The 18,730-nt window shown below is 41.0% G+C and overlaps 1 protein-coding gene across 1 annotated transcript in view; it reads right to left on the bottom strand.

Annotated features, from left to right (window-relative positions):
* MACROH2A2 (macroH2A.2 histone) overlaps nucleotides 1–18,730 on the bottom strand; it is a 63,781-nt gene that overhangs the window by 44,391 nt on the left and 660 nt on the right. The gene's annotated exons all lie outside the window — the stretch shown is intronic.

The raw sequence follows: 18,730 nt of genomic DNA, 5'->3' as shown, positions 1-18,730 counted from the left end.
GACTGTCCATTCTTGGAAAGTCAGGAGATAAAAACTTGGATGAGTTTTTATCTACTTCTGTGAAAGTGAATCTGTGAAGGGCTTCTCATACAAGGTGAAAACTATTACAATGTGAAATGTGTTTCAATCAAACTAGTATTTAAATATTTACATTTATTTACCTTCTGCTCTAAACCAAATTTTGCTCTAATTAAGCAAGTTAAGGACTCTAGTACATTATGTTTGTTTACATGTTTGAAGAAATGATATGATCTTCAAGTGTTTGTAGACATTATGTGGGGGCTCCGTGGAGGTCATAAGGCCATGCTTAGGTGGCTCTATCTTTCAGGCGGCTCTGGGGTTCTTAAGAGGAATTGGGAACCTCTTCAGATACAACCTACGTCTGCAATATACCTGTCCTTTCATATCTGAAAGGCCACGAATTACCAAGGTATGAAGTCTCATAATTATTTGCAAAGTGAGTGGGAGAGTTTTAAGCATTTGAACAGTGGGGGACAGGAAAATAAAACTCAAAACTCAGGGAAGAAGTGGGGAGAAGACAGGCTGCCTGCTCATTCCATTTCACCTCCAGGAGCAGAGCAGTTGGAACCACAAAATTAGCTTTGTGTGTCTGGGGAAGAGGGCGTATTCCGGCTCCATTATTTTAGGATGTAGTTCTATGATTGCGTTTTAAGTCCATAAAGACACTGAGGAGTTTGAGTTTACAGATACCACAATATTAAATTGAAGTACTGACTGAGACATAGGCAATAAACTCACACCAGCCTATTCAAATAACGACTGGATTTCATTGATCAAAAGAACTTTTTTTTTTTTAAAGAAAGGTTCTGTGCGACAAATTTTTTTTTAAACTTTTATTTATTTGTGTTTTTCCAGGATCCATCAGCTCCAAGTCAAGTAGTTGTTTCAATCTAGTTGTGGAGGGTGCAGCTCACAGTGGCCCATGTGGGGATCGAACCAGCAATCTTGCTGTTAAGAGCACTTTGCTCTAACCAACTGAGCTTACTGGCCGCCCCTATGATTTTTTTTTTAAACATTTTACTGTCTCCAGAAATCAGTATGCATCTGAAAATCTATGACATCATAGATTCAATGATAGTAGTTATGGAGCACTTATTTATTTTTAATAATTTTTTACTTTTCAATTACAGTTGACATACAATATTACGTTAGTTTCAGGTGAACAACATAGTGATTAGACATTTATATAACTTACAAAGTGATCACCCCGATATATCTAGTACCCATCTGACACCACACACAGTTATTACAATATTATTGACTATATTCCCTATGCTGTACTTTACATTCCCATGACTATTTTATGACTACCAATTTGTCCTTCTTAATCCCTCCCCACTTTTACCCATTCCCCCAGCCCCCCTACCATCTATGAGTTTGTTTCTGTTTTGCTTGTTCATTTATTTTGTTCTTTAGATTCCATGTATATGTGAAATCATACAGCATTTGTCTTTCTCTGACTTACTCCACTCAGCACAATACCCTCTAGGTCCATCCATGTTGTTGCAGACGGCAAGATTTCATTCTTTTTTATGGCTGAGTAACATTCCATTATGTATATATGTGCCACCTCCTCTTTATCCAGTCGTCCATTGATGAACACCCAGGCTGCCTCCACAGCTTGGCCATTGTAAACAATGCTGCAATGACCATATGGATGCACAGGTCCTTTTGAAGTAGTGTGTGGGTTTCTTCAAATACCCAGAAGTGGGATTAATGGGTCCTTCTTTGTCTCGTGATAGCCTTTGTTTTAAAGTCTATTTTGTCTGGAATAAGTATTGGTACCCCAGATTTTCTGTTTGTTTCCATTTTCCTGAAGTATCTTTTCCATCCCTTTACTTTCAGTCTGTGTGTCTTTTGATCTGAAGTGAGTCTCTCGTAGGCAGCATATGTAAAGGTTTTTTTCTTATCCATTCAGCTATGTTTTTGATTGGAGCATTTAATCCACTTACATTAAAAGCAATTGTGCATAGATATGTAGTTATTGCCGTTTTATTATTCCTATTTTTGATGTTTTTTAATTCTTAAATAAGTCCCTTTAACAATTCTTGTAACACTGGTTTGGTGGTAATGAACTTCTTTAGCTTTTTCTTGCCTGAGAAGCTCTTTATCTGCCCTTCTATTCTGAATGATAGCTTTTCCGTGTACAATAATCTTGGTTATAGGTCCTTGCTTTTCATCACTGAATATTTTGTGCCAGTCCCTTCTGGCCTGCAAAGTTTCTGTTGAAAAATCAGCCGATAGTCTTATGGGAACTTATAGTAACTGCTTCTCTCTTGCTGCTTTTAAGATTCTCTGTCTTTGACCTTTGGCATTTTAATTATGATGTGTCTTGCTGTGGGCCTCTTGGGCTTTTATGTCTATTTCCTTCACCAGGTTAGGGAAGTTTTACTTCATCATTTCTTCAAATACATTTTTAATTCCTATGCTCTCTTCTCCTTCTGGTGCCCCTATGATGCGAATGTTGGTACACTTCATGTTGTCCCAGAGGCCCCTTTAACTCTCATTTTTTTTGGATTCTTTTTTCTTTTTGCTGTTCTGATGGAGTGTTTTATGCTACCTTATTTTCCAAATCACTGATTTGATCCTCTGTTTCATCTAATCTACTGTTGATTTCCTCTAATGTAATCTTCATTTCAGTTATTGCATTCTTCATTTCTAACTGGTTCTTTTTTATGGTTCCTATCTCCATTTTTATGTTTCCCATCCCCTAGTTGAAGTTCTCACTGAGATCACTGAGCATCCTTATAACCAGTGTTTTGAATCCTGCATCTGGAAGATTGCTCGTCTCCATTTTGTTTAGTTCTTTGTTCTGTTCTTTTATTTGAGATATGTTTTTGTGTCTCCCAATTTTGGCTGCCCCCCTGTATTTGTTTCTATGTATTAGGTAGAGCTGCTAAGTCTCTTAGACTTGGTAGAGTGGACTTATATAGTAGTAGGTCCTGTGGGGCCCAGTGGCACAGTCTCCTTGGTCACCTGAGCCGGGTGCTCCAGGTGTATTCCTTGTGTGGGTTCTGTCTGCCCTCCTGTTGTAGTTGAGCCTTGGTTGCTGTTTGCACATCAGTGGGAAGGATTGACCCTCAGGCTGATTGGTTGTGACGACTGGCCGTGACTACAGTGGAGGAGCTGCTGTGCAGCAGGATTCACTTTAGTGGGGCTCTGGTGCTGCTCATTCTGGCCTTTGGGTGTGTCATTTGTGGAGGTGGTAGATGGTGTGCTGGTGTGGGCAATGGGTGTATTGGTTCTGGGGCCTCTTGAGAGGGGCTCTGTTGCAGGCAAAGGTCAGCCGCTGCCTGTGTCCTGACCAGGGCCACTTGGTATGAGCAGCAAAGTGATCTGATGTTTGCTGCTTGTGCTGGCCTTGGAGGTGCCTGGGAGAGGCTAAGCTGTGAACTGAGGCCAGCAGCCATGAATGCCAGGCTTAGGGCTGCTTAGCAAGAGATATGGGGTATGCCAAGGCCAGATGCTATTTGTTTGGGGTTTGTGAACCTTTAAAAGATATTAGGAAAGTCCACAGCATAAGCCAAGATAGATCACTTGTATGGAAAAGCTACTGGAAGCATCCTGGATGGAGCCACAAGTTGGGTAGGGCAAGGTCTCAGGGAATCACCAGGGCTGGATGAATGGTGTTAGCTAGGTTGATGGCAACTCAGATACGGCACCTGCCTGCACATGCACGCTGGGTGTAGGGAGGGCTCAACAAAGGAACAATGACTTCTGCCAGCACTTTTGTCTGGGAGAAAGCTGTCCCTTCGGCCCTTGCCCTGTGGCCCTTGCCCTGCAGCCAGACAATTCATTTCTTCCCCATATGTCCCTGGAGCATTTTGAGATGTTGCCCCAGCGCTGGAGCCCAGAACAAGTGATTCTGTCCGTGAGTAAGTCTATGCACAAGCCATTTAAGAGAAACTCCTGGGACTCCAGCAACCCTCTGTCTTACTCAGCCACAATCTCTGCTGGTTTTCACAACCAGAAGTTATGGGGACTTCTCTTCCCAGCACTGGAGCCCTGGGCTGGAGATTCTGGTGTGGGGCTGGGACCCCTGGCTCTTCAGTGGGGACCTCTGCAACTGAGATATCCCTCTTGATTTTTATCCACCACATGTGGATGTGGGACAACTTGCTCCATGTCTCCATCCCTCCTACCAGTCTCCACATAGCTTCTTTTATATGTCCTTAGTTATAGGACTTGTGTTCATCTAGACTTCAGGTGATTCTCAATGATGGTTATTCTGTAGTTTAGTTGTAATTTTGATGTGGTCATGAGAGGATGTAAGCACAGCATTTATCTACTCCATCATCTTGACCAGAACCTTAGAGCATTTATTATTCAACAAGAAACAATATTAAATATTGTGGAATATACAGGTCCCTTGTCCTCAAATATTTTCCAATAAAATTTCAAATAGATGCTGGAGACGTGGTTCCCAAACTATGTGTCCTTGCACCCTGGGACACATTAGCAAATGTTTAAGTTTTCAAAGAAAATAAAGTGACACTCAAACTCTGTTGGACCCCACAAGCATCTCCCAGTGGTTCTACGAGTGGTTCATGGTAGTTTCCATTATATCTTACTTTTGACAATCCCATATCTTTGCAAAGCTGAGCTTTTGGCTGTTGCTCTGATTAAAAGCAAGGGCTGGTGAACATCAATGTGGAACAGAAAACGAGAGTAGCAGTGTCCAATCTGAACCTACGGTTTGAGAAAATGTGCAGCACCAATAGGTGCAAATATATTATTTGTAATTCATTGTGGTTATTTAAGAATGGGATAAAAATTATTTAAGAATGGATAAGATTGGGATAAAAATTCATGTGCTAGTATTTTTTCAAACAGTTATTCAATTATTAGGACATAAATACTATTAAGTTGTGTGGATCTAATCATTTAATAAATGGAGCTAGGCATTTCTTCTGGCTTAGGGACTCTGAGAAAAAAGGACTGAGACACTAAATTCTCCGTGAACTGAGAAAATCTGGGAACTTCTCTGTTACAGCCCATCAACAAGCTAAAATGTATAATTATGACTTGCTCAAGGTCACTGTGAAGTGAGGAAAACAAGGAAGTTAAAGAAGTTATTTAAAATTCTGGGTTTATTTCATCGTTAAATCTGAGTGACACTTATATATAGCACGATGAAGCAAAAAGGTAAAGAAATGCATACAATTGAAAAGCAACGGTCTTCCTCTCCACTCTTTCTACCCCCAATCTCACTTCCAGAGGCCATTCCATGTAATAACTTCTAATTTGAGTTCTAATGGTTACTTCCAAAACTCTAATGTTTACACCTCTATGTCCTATGAATAATTTATTTTCCCTTTTAGACAGTCTCTGTCAATGCCTGTTTGAGAAGGATGAGAACTTAATTCACTTTTTTCCTCCCTTTTCCAATTGTTGACAGTATATTTTCATTTTTATTTTCTTCATTGATTACCTTAAAAATGTTACATAATACACTTCAATCTCTATTTCTGACTCCACCAACTTTAGGTATTATCTGTTGAGACTTTTTTAGGTAAGAGGAGGATATTCACACCGTAATCTTTCCCTGGTCCTCTCCTCCCTACTTTACCTCTGTATTTCTACCTCTGTCTTCCATACTTTCCATTGTCCCAATTCACAACATTTATATTTTGTTCTGTAACCACAATGAAATCTTCATTTTTGTCTCTAGGTTTATTTTGGGAATTAAGTTCCCATAAGCAGCATTTATATGATTAAGACTTTGTAAATACTGTTCCCGTCAGAAATGAGGGGGGTGCTAATCTCCCATTTCCTTCTCTGTGGTCTAACATGAAGACACTTGAGTTGTAGTATCAAGAAGTAAATTCTTTCTGTTTTGAAAAATGTGTTATTCAAAACCATTCCACTTTATATTGGCTTCATTTTTCCTGTATAACTCCTCCACCAAGTTACTGATTACGGCTGAGTCACATTATGTGCAGTAGTCGTTCCCACTTTACCTGTGGTTTCTCTTTCTCTGCTTTCAGTTACACATGGTCAACCTGGGCCCAAAAATACGAAATGAAAAATTCTAGAAATAAACAATTCATAGGTTCTAAATTGTGCACTGTTATGAAGAGCGTGATAAATCTCATGCTGCTTCTCACCTTCCTGCCTGGGATGTGAATTATCCTTTTGTTCAGCGTCTATATGCTGTATGTGCTCCCAGCCATTTGTCACGTAGTAGCTGCCATCTTGGTTATCAGATCGACTGTCACAGTATCACAGCACTTGTGGTTCAGCAGCTCTTATTTTACTTCATAATAGTCCCAAAGTGCAAGAATAGAAATTCCAGCGGTTCAGCTATGACAAAGAGAAGCCATAAAGTGCTTCCTTTAAGTGAAAAGGTGAAAGTTCTCAACTTAAGGAAAGAAAAAAAAATTGTATGCGAAGGTTTTTAAAAGCTATGGTAAGAATGGATCTTCTATTGGTAAAATTGTGAAGAAGGAAAAAGAAATTCATGCCAGTTTTGCTGTGGCACCTCAAACAGCAAGAGTTATAGCCACAGCATGTGAGTGCTCAGTTAAGATAGAAAAGGCATTAAATTTGTGGGTGGAAGATGTAATCAGAAAACGTGTTCTGACTGACAGCAATGTGTTGCACCAGAAAGCATTGACTATACAACGACTTCAGCAAGGGTATGTAGGTATAGGAAAAATCACAGTATAGCAGGTCCTGAAATAATCGTTTCGTTATAGTGTTGATGAGGAAAAACAATGGATTCTTAGCTGGGACCACCATCTGTGTAGAGTTTGCACTTTCTTCCCCATCTGCGTGGGTTTTCTCTGGGGCTCTGGTTTCCTCCCACATCCCAAAGATGTGCATACCGTGTTTCCCCGAAAATAAGACCTAGCCAGACAATCAGCTCTAATGCATCTTTTGGAGCAAAAATTAATAGAAGATCCAGTCTTATTTTACTATAAGACCCAGTCTTATATAACATAAGACCGGGTATAATATAATATAATATAATATAATATAATATAATATAACATAATATATACCGGGTCTTCTATTAATTTTAGGGGAACTGGCATGTCTAAGTTGTCCCAGTCTGAATGAGTGTGGGTGTGATTGTGTCCTGCGATGAAAGGGCGTCCTGTCCAGGGTGCGGGCCTGCCTTGTGCCCCTGAATTGCCAGGAGAGGCTCCGGCCACCAGCAACCTTGAACTGGAGTAAGCAGGTTGGAAAATCATTATCTTGTGTGTTTTTATGAATCTTTCTTAAGTGTATGTATAGCTCACATTTATTTCAATGTTTAATATTAGAAGTGTTTTGGGTCTTTATTTAGAAGTTTGCTGATATTTTTGTGACCAGAAAGATGCCATAGGAACTTAATTTTATATCAACTAGCCTATGATGAAATTAGTTTCATTATGCGTTGTTTCACTTAAAATCACAGTTTCCAAGAATCTACCGAAGATGTTAACTGAGGACTTACTGTATATAAAGGATTGGTTCTCTCTGAGGCTTCGGGTCACTAGGGGTCTTGGAATGTGTCTTCTGTGGATAAGGGGGACTACTGTAGTTCTGTTCTATCACGTAGCCAGGAACACTGGATTAGTGAATCGTGAACTACTGCTCTAGGGGAAACAGGGTTAGGATGCTGTGAGCCCTTAGTCACAACTTTTTCATCAGTGGATCAATACATAACCTTGTTTCATGTGTGTGTTTAAAGACACCTTACTTAATATTACTGATGACCACTGAACTCGTGGCAAATAGCACTATGACTTATGCTTGAACAAGCCTTATCTAACACAAGTATTTTCTACACAAGGCACATCGTAGCCTTCCTGTGCTTAGGAACACTAGACAGCACTTCAGGACAATGCATTGGGCCTTTTAAAACAGTGAAAGCACCAATAGAAAGCACAAAAATGTGAACAATGTGGCACTAAATAGACCATGCAAACCACACTAGTTTACAGTGTGAGAGATGAAACAAGGAGGCTGAGTCTGGCCTTGTTCGACCTCAGCTGGGAAGGTGCGCAATCACGGGTGGCTCAAATAGTTTGCGGCTCTGCATATCCTTAAATGACAGCAAAAGCACTATGAATAATGTATGGATTTGGGCGTTACAAATACATTTTAGCAAGTAGGCAAATGTATAAATATGGAATCCGTGAATAATAATGATCAACTGTAATTTTCTTTGTTCTTGTTGACAAAAAGGAACTGTGCCTTTACCATACCCTAAATATCACCCAGCTTCTCAATCACGAAGATCTTTGCAGGGGCCACTTCCTTCCAAGTGACATTTCTGGTGAAGCCCTCTGACCTCGAGCTCCAGTGTGCAATGGATGTTTTACCTAGTGGTCACCCTGGGGCTGTCTTCCTAGTTCATCCCTGATCCCACAACTTCCTCTTTCTTGGCTTTCTCCCTTGTTTTCTTGGTATCCACTTCATGTACCTCTTCAGAGACAGTAAACTTTGTTTTCTTACACAAACGGAATTGTCTTTATTGAATAATCTTTGGATTATCATTAGGTGGGGCATATGATTTTTAGCATCAAAATCATTTTGCTTCAACATTTTGAAGCCACCGATCCATCATTTTTAGCATCTAGCGTTACAGAGAAATTTAGTGCCCCATCCTCTAAGCTTTCAGATTTTCTCTTTACGTTGTAAAATTTCACTAGGATGTGTTCAGTTGTGGGTTCTCCCCCACCCCATTAATCCTACTCAGCACTTGGTCATGAGCCCATTCCATCTGAAGATTCGTGTCTTTCATAACTCTGAGAATTTTCTGTTTGTATTTATTTTTCCTCATCTCTTTATTTCTCTCACTCTTCCCTTGTTTATTACTGGGATGCCTGTAAACTAGGTATTTGATCTCCTGGATTGCTCCTCGAAGTCTCATACTTTTCCTTCTATTTTTTTTAGTCCTTTTAATTCCTAATTTTGGTAATCATATTATTAATATCCAAGAGCTCTTTCTTGTTCTCTGATTGTTCCCTTTTCATAGCATCCTGTTCTTTTATGAAGGCACTATATCCTCAGATCTCTCTGAAAGTATAATAGTTAGGATATGTTTATGTTATTTTCTGTTCTCTAAATTATTTTCTCCAGTCAGTTTTGCTATGTATATATTTTCATCTTTCTCTTTCATGTTGGCTTTGCTTAAATGTCCGTTGACCTTTGGTCATGCATTCATATTTAAGAACGAAAGACAAGGTTGATTATGATTATAGGCAGATAGCAAAACTTTCCTCAACTATTGTTTGATAAACATGGTTCCTGTTTGGGACCTCTGTGTGCTTGTGGAGGGCATGCCAATTGGCAGGCACATCTTAGAGTGCCCCGTTAGGAACTGAGAGCCCCTGAACGCCAGAATGAGGGAGCTTTACTTTGTGGACTCACATTCATCCTAGAAGTTCTAGACCTGCCCTGTAATTGTTCAATTTCTTTGGAGAGGACACCTCAGGTTGTTAGTTTGGGGGATAAATGCCAGATTGCCAGAAACTCTACTAGGAGTAGGGGAGGGAGAGAGGCTGATTCACCTAGCTGTTCTGGAGACAGACCTTCAATGATTCCAAATTTCCCACCCTGCCCACCTTCAGTGCAGCTCCCTCTTGCTTTTATTCTTTCTTAGTTGTGGCTTCCCCTGTGATGTTGCCTACATGGTTCCATGAGCTTTCAGTCTCCCCAAAATTTGTTGACATCTCCCATCTGCTGATGACCAACACCAGCCCCTGCCCCTTTGTTGTTAAGCATTTATTTTCTTTGTACTTCTTTACCATTATTTTGGGGGGCTCTAGAGAAGGAAAACACATGTGCTCAGTCCATCATTTTGAACTAGAAACTGAAAGTGTCATTTTAATTTAACATCTTAACAAATATCATTTGAGAATTAGCCTATAAATGAGTATGCTGGCAAGGAGAAAAAAACTCAACTGTTTTATAATTGAGTAATAATGTCATACTGAAAAATTTAGATCACTTTCATCAGGTGAGTCATTGGAAACTAATTGGTCTTGAGATAATTGAGGAATATAAAATTTTGTATCAAGAAATTGTATAAGACTCATTAATATAATAGAATCAGGTTCAGTGTGCCTGTATTTGTATGATTATAGCATATGGGGTTCCTATGAACAATATTTAAAATGATATTGTAATCCCAGGAGAGAAAAGAAAGGAAAAATCAAGCATTTGCTATTGATGGGAAATAGTAAACTTTACTTAATATACACTGACTGCCTTCATGAAGACGAGAGTCTGGTTTCTTTAGACCAATATTTTCTTTTCATTTAAATAAATTCTTTGACAAGCATAAAGAACTGATAAAGAGTAACCCATTTTTTTATGTCTCAAACAACTTCTTGAAATTTGTGTTATATGTAAAGCAATGAGGAACTTGGTAAACTCTAGCCAATGAGCAAGATGGTCCATTAGAAGCCACTAGCAATCCTGATTTAAATGATCATTTAAATTCTGCTATCAAGCTTCTGCAAAGCGGCTTTTAAAAAAGAGAGAGCAGTGAGTCATTTGAGACCAGGAACAATGATTACAGGCCAGCGTGTCACAGGTGAGGTTTGGTTGGGCTGATGACCCACCTTGACAAAGGATTTGGAATCAGGTCATTTTAAAGTTCTCTTTCAGGTCATTCTCTTCAGCAGTATACAAATCAAAATGCTTTCTTTTATACATTATTTTAAATTTATATTAAATATTTTAAAGAAATAAGGGGTCTTATAGCTTTTTAATGATGGAATGAATTTAAAAAGAACTTTAAATACTGCTTTCTGAAATACACATGAACATGAAATTCACAGTGTCATCCCCTAATGGGTTTGTGTACTGTTTTAAAATTGTTGCAATTTATTCAATTTATTCACTTTTAGTCCCCAAGATATTTCCCTAATCTGTAGTATTGTGCTTCAGAATATTTTATATTGTAAATATTTATGAAAAAATGAAGTAGACACTGTCATGAAGCATCTTTGTCAGTTGAAAACTATCCTTTGGGAGAATAAAATGAGATGAAATAAAACTAGGTAGGACATAAGGGAATTCAATATAAATACATTAACTATATGTAGAAATATATTTTTAAAGGGTATAAAAAATCTTTTTGCCTCTCGACTAATAGAAATCTAATATATTTTGGTGTTACTCTAAGTACTGTATTAAAATAATTGTTTGTTAGTATTATTTTGTAGCTGTAAAAACCATTTTCAGTAATACTAGCTAAATCACTTGCTCTATTACACTTCCATTTATGAACTCTGAGGGCAAATCATTATTGCAGAAGTAATACTTTCCAAACCATTTTCTTCCAAGGCCACCTTTAAGTGAATGAGAATAGTCAATAATTTTATCGTCATATCTGTTAAAGCACATTAACAATTTATAATGTAAAGAGCTCTATCAAATGCAATTTCATCAAAATGACACTTGGATCAAATTAACCAAATTAACCATCCATGAACGTTAGAACCAAGCATTAACCCAATTTATTTAAATTATACCATTGGATTACAAACCATTCCCTTTTAAAAAAGTATTTCAAGTCATGTCTTGGAATAATCTAGCGGGAAGCTCAACTGCCAGCACATTCTGTATAATTCAGAGGCAAAGAATGTGTGCCCATCTTGGGCATTCTAGAGGGGAGCAGAACAGGATGGGAACAGATACGAAGTGGATTTAGGATATCTGCTGCCCCTGGAGAATACAATGACTTTTAACATGTTTTGTCTTTGTCGAAACCGAGCTAAAGTTTTTTTTTTTTAAGAGAAAAGTACAAGTTGTTGATATACATATTGTGTTTTCTTTTTATTAGTCTTACAGTATTTTCTAATATAAGTATATTTGGCCACCTGTGGTACTAGTTGGATGAAAAATGAATATAAATGAAGGGATAAAAATAACTTCAGTTCTCCTTGAATGTGAGTTACAGTAATGCATCCCAGAAGAAAATGAGCCATTTGCCTTACTGAATCTATTTATTCACGGAAAACAAAAACAAAACCCTTCACTGGGTTCAGCCTGGTCTCTTGTCTTTTTGCTTTTTGGGAAGCGACAAATAGGAACAGTGGGCAAGCTATCCTATTTCCTCAAATCTAAGAATTTCTCATTAGTAGTGAGGTTTACTACTAGAAACAATGGTCTGTCTTGCGTCTCTAAGCAGGGGACTGTTTTCTTCTGAGCCAAGAGGAGCGTCTCAGGTGGGAGTGAAGGGATTCGGGAGCTCCCTTTGGGGGTGGGAGTGAGTGTACCAGTACCAGACAACAGGGGGGCTGCAGGCCTTTATGCTGCCTGATTCATGAGGGGCTTCCAGAGACACCCATGACTGCTGAACAACTGAGTATATAGGATGGACCAGTTGTGCGCTCTCAAAGCGAGAACATACTGTGCTTTAAGCAGAGGCAGCTGCCCCAGGAACCCCTTTTTCCATCCCTTTCCCTGCCTGTTCCTTCCCACCCGTTTTCCTTACTGTCGGTCCTCAGGCAGTGGTTGCACTGTGGGGACAAGTGGCTGGGGAGCTGTGGCTTCCGTTGCAGTGTTCAAGGCTGGTGACAGGCAGTGTCGCTCCGTGGGTTCGCCTTAGCCCCTGGGCCCTGGCACACTGTATCAGCTGCACTAAGTAAGGGCAACTACTAGTCATAGTGTCATTCCATCTGTGGGTGGAACCTGCTAGACCTCCAGGGGGCGTCATGAAGGTAGAATGGAAGGTGCAGTGGACCAGAGGGTGTGTGTGCAGCAATGGTGGTGGTGGTGGTGGTAGTGGTGGTGCTGGTGGTAGTGGTGGCGGTGGCCGTGGCGGCGGTGGTGCCAGTTCTGCACTGACCTGCTGTGCACCTTAGGCAAATCGGCTGGTTTTTCAGAACTTCCCTTTTGCTCAAACAAAACCTTTCAGGAGCTCTAATATATAAAACAGATGGAAGGGGAGCTGTGCTGATTGGAGTGGGGAGGTACCTAGGAACCTCAATGGCTTGGTCCCCACCTTTCCTGCCTTGGCCCTGGAGGAACTCTGGGTTCTGGGAGCTCCATCTGAGAACCACTGTACCTCTGAGGTCCTTTCCAAACTGAAAGATGCTGCTATTCTACAAAAATGCTCAAAATGTCACTCCTTTTGACCCTACCCCATCTGTTACTTACACTCATAGAGACAGAACCACTGGGTAGAATTAAGTCACATCCAGGTGATCTTTCCTTTGAAGTCACTATTTATCACCCATGATAACCATAGAAAAGAAAAACGGGCTTGAAAACTCTTTTTTATTTTGTTTACAGGACCGCCTCTTCTCCCCGCCAAGACAATAATCTACATTGTTTACTACAGAGCAACTGAGGTGGAAATCCAGTTTAGTAGCAAGGGGGCAACACTTGAGTTCACTGAATTTCTAGAAGATTGATCAATTTGGAAATTTAGCACTCTGGGGAACCCAGTGAATTATGGTCTGATTTAAAAGTTTTATGTTATGTATTGTATAAGCTACTGTAATTCACCTTTTTGTAGCCTACCACCACTGTTTAATTTTAATGGTTTTATTGAACAATGAAGGCAGCACAAAACCTAAGTTACATAATTCTGTGTCTATACCATTAGCAGTGCCAGGCCAGTAAACACAGGGCCTGGATTTTCCAGGGTAAGTTTGATTTTATTTTGTTATATTTTTGTCCTGTAGTCATGGAAACACCCCAAATTTAGGCATCTAAACTATATCCTCAGGACTGCCTCTCATCCAGAAACAACCCCCAAATCCTTGGTCAGACCACGTTTTGTGATCTGAGGCTAAACAATATGGTCACTGTGGCTAATTCTTCTGACATCACAGAAGTACACGTCCCTATACGGAGGGTGGTGGTCCGACTCAGATTTGCACGCACATTTCTGTCAAAGCATGAGAATTCTGACTTGAATTACTTACTCCATTCCTAGTCGAAATTGGCAATGCCAGTCAAATAAATCGGACAAAGTATGATGGATGGTGAGATGGATAAATGAACATTAAAGGCTTCAGAGAAACCACCAAATTTATCTTATTTAATACTTTGTGACAAGACAGTTTAAAGTACAGAGTTATGTGGCTCAATCTGATGCTCTTAACAGCTTTCATCTGACATAAGTAAAACAGTGATGCAAATAAGTTTTAAAATAAAAGTTTGCATATACTAATATTAAAATGAACATCATCTAAGTCATTGGAATGCTGGCAGCTCCTTCTTCTCACCACATGGACTTAGGATATAGGGCTGAGAAGTGAGGTTGCCTGGGCTGGAATCCCAACTCTACTACGCACCAGTTGTGTGCTGGGTGACCTTGGGCACGTTCTCAACCTCTCTTTTCTTTTCTATAAAATGGGTATGATAACAGTATCTACCTATATGACTAGGTACTATTTAATACGTATCTTATTTAACGCACTTACTAAGAATTAAATAGGTTAATGCACATAAAGTGCTTGGAAAAGTACCTGGCAGGCAGCAGACATCTAATAGACATTGGCTATTATTGCCATTGACTTATTTCCACAAAAGAAACAGTTTTAGAGAATTATTTTCACAAAACACAGGCTAACATTGTCCCTCCATTTCAAAAGCGACTACAGTTGACCCTTGAACAATGCTGGGTGGGGTTAGGGACGCTGAGTCCTGTGCAGTCGTAAATCCACGTAGAACTTCTACTCCCCCTAAACTTAACTCCTAATAGACTACTGTGGCCCAGAAGCCTTCCCACAGCATAGAGTCGATTAACACAGGTTGTGTTGTATGTATTACTCATATATCCTATATTCTTACCATAAAGTAAGCTAGAAAAAAGAAAATGTTATTAAGAAAATCATAAGTGTGACCGGAGTATTTTCTCGACCTGTTGAGATCTTGCTGCCAGGTGTGTCCTCTGGCTCAAATAAACTCATAAAAATTCTCGACAGATTTGGACGTTCTTACATCGACAGAAAGTACATTTACAGTGTTTATTTAAAAAAATCCGCATATAAGTGGACCTGCGCAGTTCAAACACGGTTGTTCAAGGGTCAGCTGTACTACAATATCAGAGTACTTGACATTGTGTGTATGATAACACGAGGCTCAACAACACCTTTCTACTTCCCTCATTGGTTTTAGGAACTGGTTGGTGTAAAGGGGTGAAAATGAAATTTTAACCCTGGGAAAACTCTGAGAGTGACATAATATACTGAGAACCTCCATGACAGCGAATAGTTTTGTTTTTCCCAAGGCTGACCAGTTTGGGGCCCTTCTTCATCTAATCCTATATTCCCCAAATTCCATTTGCCTGAGGATACACAATCATCGCCATGTCAGAATCATAGGATTTCACAAAACCATAATCTAAGATTGAAAGGGACTTGAGTGATCAATCATTTAGTCTCCCTTCCTACTTTCAGCCGCAATAAAAGATGTGGCATAGGAGGGGCAGTGGTCACTCTATTGGCTCATTTTTTTTCCTTCCAATTTAAGACATTCATAGAATCATAGTGATGAAAGAAATTGTGAACTGTTCATTTAGTTCACTCCTCAATCTGAACCTTGGCAGGGCAGGCCAGGCCAGGCCTCAGCCTCGTGAGGGAATTTACATAATCCTGTTGAAGAGAAAGAGGAGGAACTAGGTAGCTAGAGCGAGGTGTCTGCATCAGGCTTCCTGCTACCTGCCTTGTCTCCTTCCCCCTTCTCCCTCCCAATGTACTGCATTCTCCATGAAGCCTAGCGCAATCCCTCCCTTCCAGCCTAGAATTTTCTTCTTCTTTAAAAATTGTTGTAGCATTTTATTTGTGATTTTTATTACACATATCGGTCACTTTTAAATTGTTAATTATATTTAGTTATCCAAGCAATACATAAATTTCAACTATTACAACCATGGTTATGGATGGGTATGAATAATGACATGACTAAATTCCTTTTTGACAATTCCTCCAATTCTTGTCTCTCTTAGTGGGTGTCTTGTTCTACACCCTCCCTGTCCATGTACGTATGCATTTTTACTTACAGAAATACATAGCTTTGTTTTTACATAAATGGTACCATACGATATGTATATTTCTTCAATTTGCATTTTCCATTAATACCACATCTTGGTGACCTTTCGGTCTCAATGTAGATAGACTTACTTCATCTTTTTTAACTGCTGCCTAATTTTCCAGAGGATAGCTGTACCAGAGTTTACTTAGCCATTCCCTATTGATGGCCATGAGATGTTTTCAATTTCAGAACTACCAAAACTCTGCAATGGAAGGGAATTACATAATCTGTGCACAAATATACCTGCTTCTCTAGGACACATACAAGAAATGGAATTGCTGGTCACAGAAGATGCACATTATTAATTTGAATAATGCCAAACTGCCCTCAAAATTGGCTCTATCAATTTACACATTTGTCAGCAGTATATGAAAATACCCGTTTTCCCACTTGTTTGCCGATATTAATCACTTTTTATCTTGTTTTACTTACACACGTAGCTTATCTACTAGGCTTGGAATTGAAAACTCTCTTAGAGCAGGCTCAGGATTACCTCATATTTACATATCTTCCCCCATTCAGAGGTGTTTAATAACTGGTGTTCAATAAATGCTTGTTGAATGATTTCTAACCATAAGTTCTTTGCTCATTTCTGTGCAAAACACACTTTTCAAAAGCATTTACCAAGATCGCATCTAACTGAGGTTATTTCTTAAGAATGAAAAAGACTCTTAAGAAAGTGGGTTGAATTTTTGCACATCTGTCCCCCAAACAAGTACAGATATCTTTCATTTAAAGTTGTCTAAGACAGGATTCCCTCCTGCTTTGCTGGCAGGAGGCAGTGAAAACAGACCTGGTTGTCTCAGACAATAACTCACAGGGTGTCCCACCCACTGGGAAAGAACAGACTAAAGGCGCCTCAGAATCCCTGGGAACTAGACAGAAGATAGAATAGTGAGGGAGTAAGGTTAGAATCTTTGGAACATTCTGAATCCAAGGAGGTAAATTCTTTTATAGAATTCTGAAATGGAGGAAACCATTAATAATGCCTAAAGCAAGGCAATAAATGGATCCAGGTGAGGAAGAACTATGACAGGGTAGGTAAACCTGCAGTGGAGAACTGGGCATATTTTTAAAGGAAATTTAGATACAGGAGAGGGGTTTTCGAAGGTGTGAATTGTGCGATTCTAGAGAAACTTTTCCTGGAGGCAGTGCCTTGATTTATGTATATGATAATCTTGGGCTAAAGCATTTCTAAAACTCCATGAGCGTGGTTCCAAATAGTGGCACTCTGAACATATTTACTTGAAATAAAATTATCCAATGGGGTAAGAGATAACTTTCAGTTCAATATGAATGAATTGAGAATTATGTGTAACTTAGTTTGTGTTTCACAAAGGAACTGGTCCTAGATAAGAAGCAACAAAAACGAAGACACATTTCCGCTCTTACGAATGTTTCTTTTTCTCTCAAGGATTGAACCGTTTCAACAGCAACTGCACAGCCCAGTGAGGGTACAATTTTATTTCAACACAAACCTGAGTGAGAAAAGTGAAGAAACCATTTACAAATGGTGGATTGACTGCCCCTAAGGGAGTGGGCTCCTTAGGTCTGGGGGACTTAGACCTGGGCCCTGTTTAGAATTCCCCTGGGCTGGACGGAGCCTGGCCTGATACCTTAGTTCACCAGCGCTGTTGGAATGCAAGAACTGCCTCTACCATCCGGCCTTTGGGGCCTTGGTGGCCGCAGCACCCCCTCAAACACACATGGACCCGCGCTTTGATTTCTCAGTCCATTTCTTCTCGCCCCTTTTATTAGCCATTGCCAATAAACCCCAGCAGTGACCCGGCCTTAAGTCAAGTCCGTGATGGCCCATTTCAGAGACTGGAAACTCCTTGAGGAGGCGCATTTGGCCCTTTGCGGGCTCAGTGCCCTTTTGGCCATTGTTGTGTGGAACAAAGAGGGCAGGAGCGGGGTCGCCCCCACGAAGAAAGGCGGGGAAATACACCCAAAAGGAGCGATGTAGGAGGCGGGCGAGGCTGTAACTAGGGTGCTCCTAGAGAGCGGGCAGGGAGCTCCGGGAGGCAGGGCCGGTCCCCGCCCGCCGCGCCCCGCACGCGATTCGCAACGTGACTGGCGCCCGGCGCAGCCCTTTGCTACGTCGCAACTACTTTACTTTTATTCCCTCTTTCCTTATTATTATTATTTTTTTCCCGCGCAAAGCGGGAACCCAGGACTGCCCAAGCGAGCAGTGCAGGGGCCGCCATTTCCCGGCGAAAGCGCTGCGCGCGTCCGCACCGGGCGCCCCGGAAAGGGAACCGGAGGGGAGTGCCCGGCCCCGAACCCTCCTCCGCGCCGACCCGGGGTTCACGGCTGCCGGCGGCACCCGGCTCCCCGCATCCTCGTCCCCGCTGCCCCGCGTCCCCCGCCTGACCTTCCCCAGCGCGGCCCGCCCCCCGGGCCTCGGTCCCTTTCCTCCGCCCGGCGCCTCCGCGCCCCTTCCATTGTCAGCCCGAAGCAGCCGGCGCCCAGCCCGGCACCCCTAAGCGGCCTTGCCGGGCTCCCTCGGTCCCTGCGCAGCCCATAGCTCTAGACCGGTCCCCCTCAGTGGCCGGGCGCTTGCTTCCCTCCTCCCTCTTCGCCCCAAACTCTTCATCACCAGGAGCCCAGCGCTCCCTCCAGGTCCAGCCTTGTCCCGGGCCAGCCGCTGGACCCCGAATCCCTCCTCCTCCCTCCCTTTTCGCCCAAGATGCTCCCAGCTCTTCTCCGGCCACAGGAA

The sequence above is a fragment of the Rhinolophus sinicus genome, chromosome 15, assembly GCF_057876585.1.
Source record: "Rhinolophus sinicus isolate RSI-liver-muscle chromosome 15, RSI-T2T, whole genome shotgun sequence".
NCBI classification, from domain to species: Eukaryota; Metazoa; Chordata; class Mammalia; order Chiroptera; family Rhinolophidae; genus Rhinolophus; species Rhinolophus sinicus.
The sequence above is the reverse complement of the archived record's forward strand: the minus strand, read 5'-3'. Positions and strand labels throughout refer to the sequence as shown.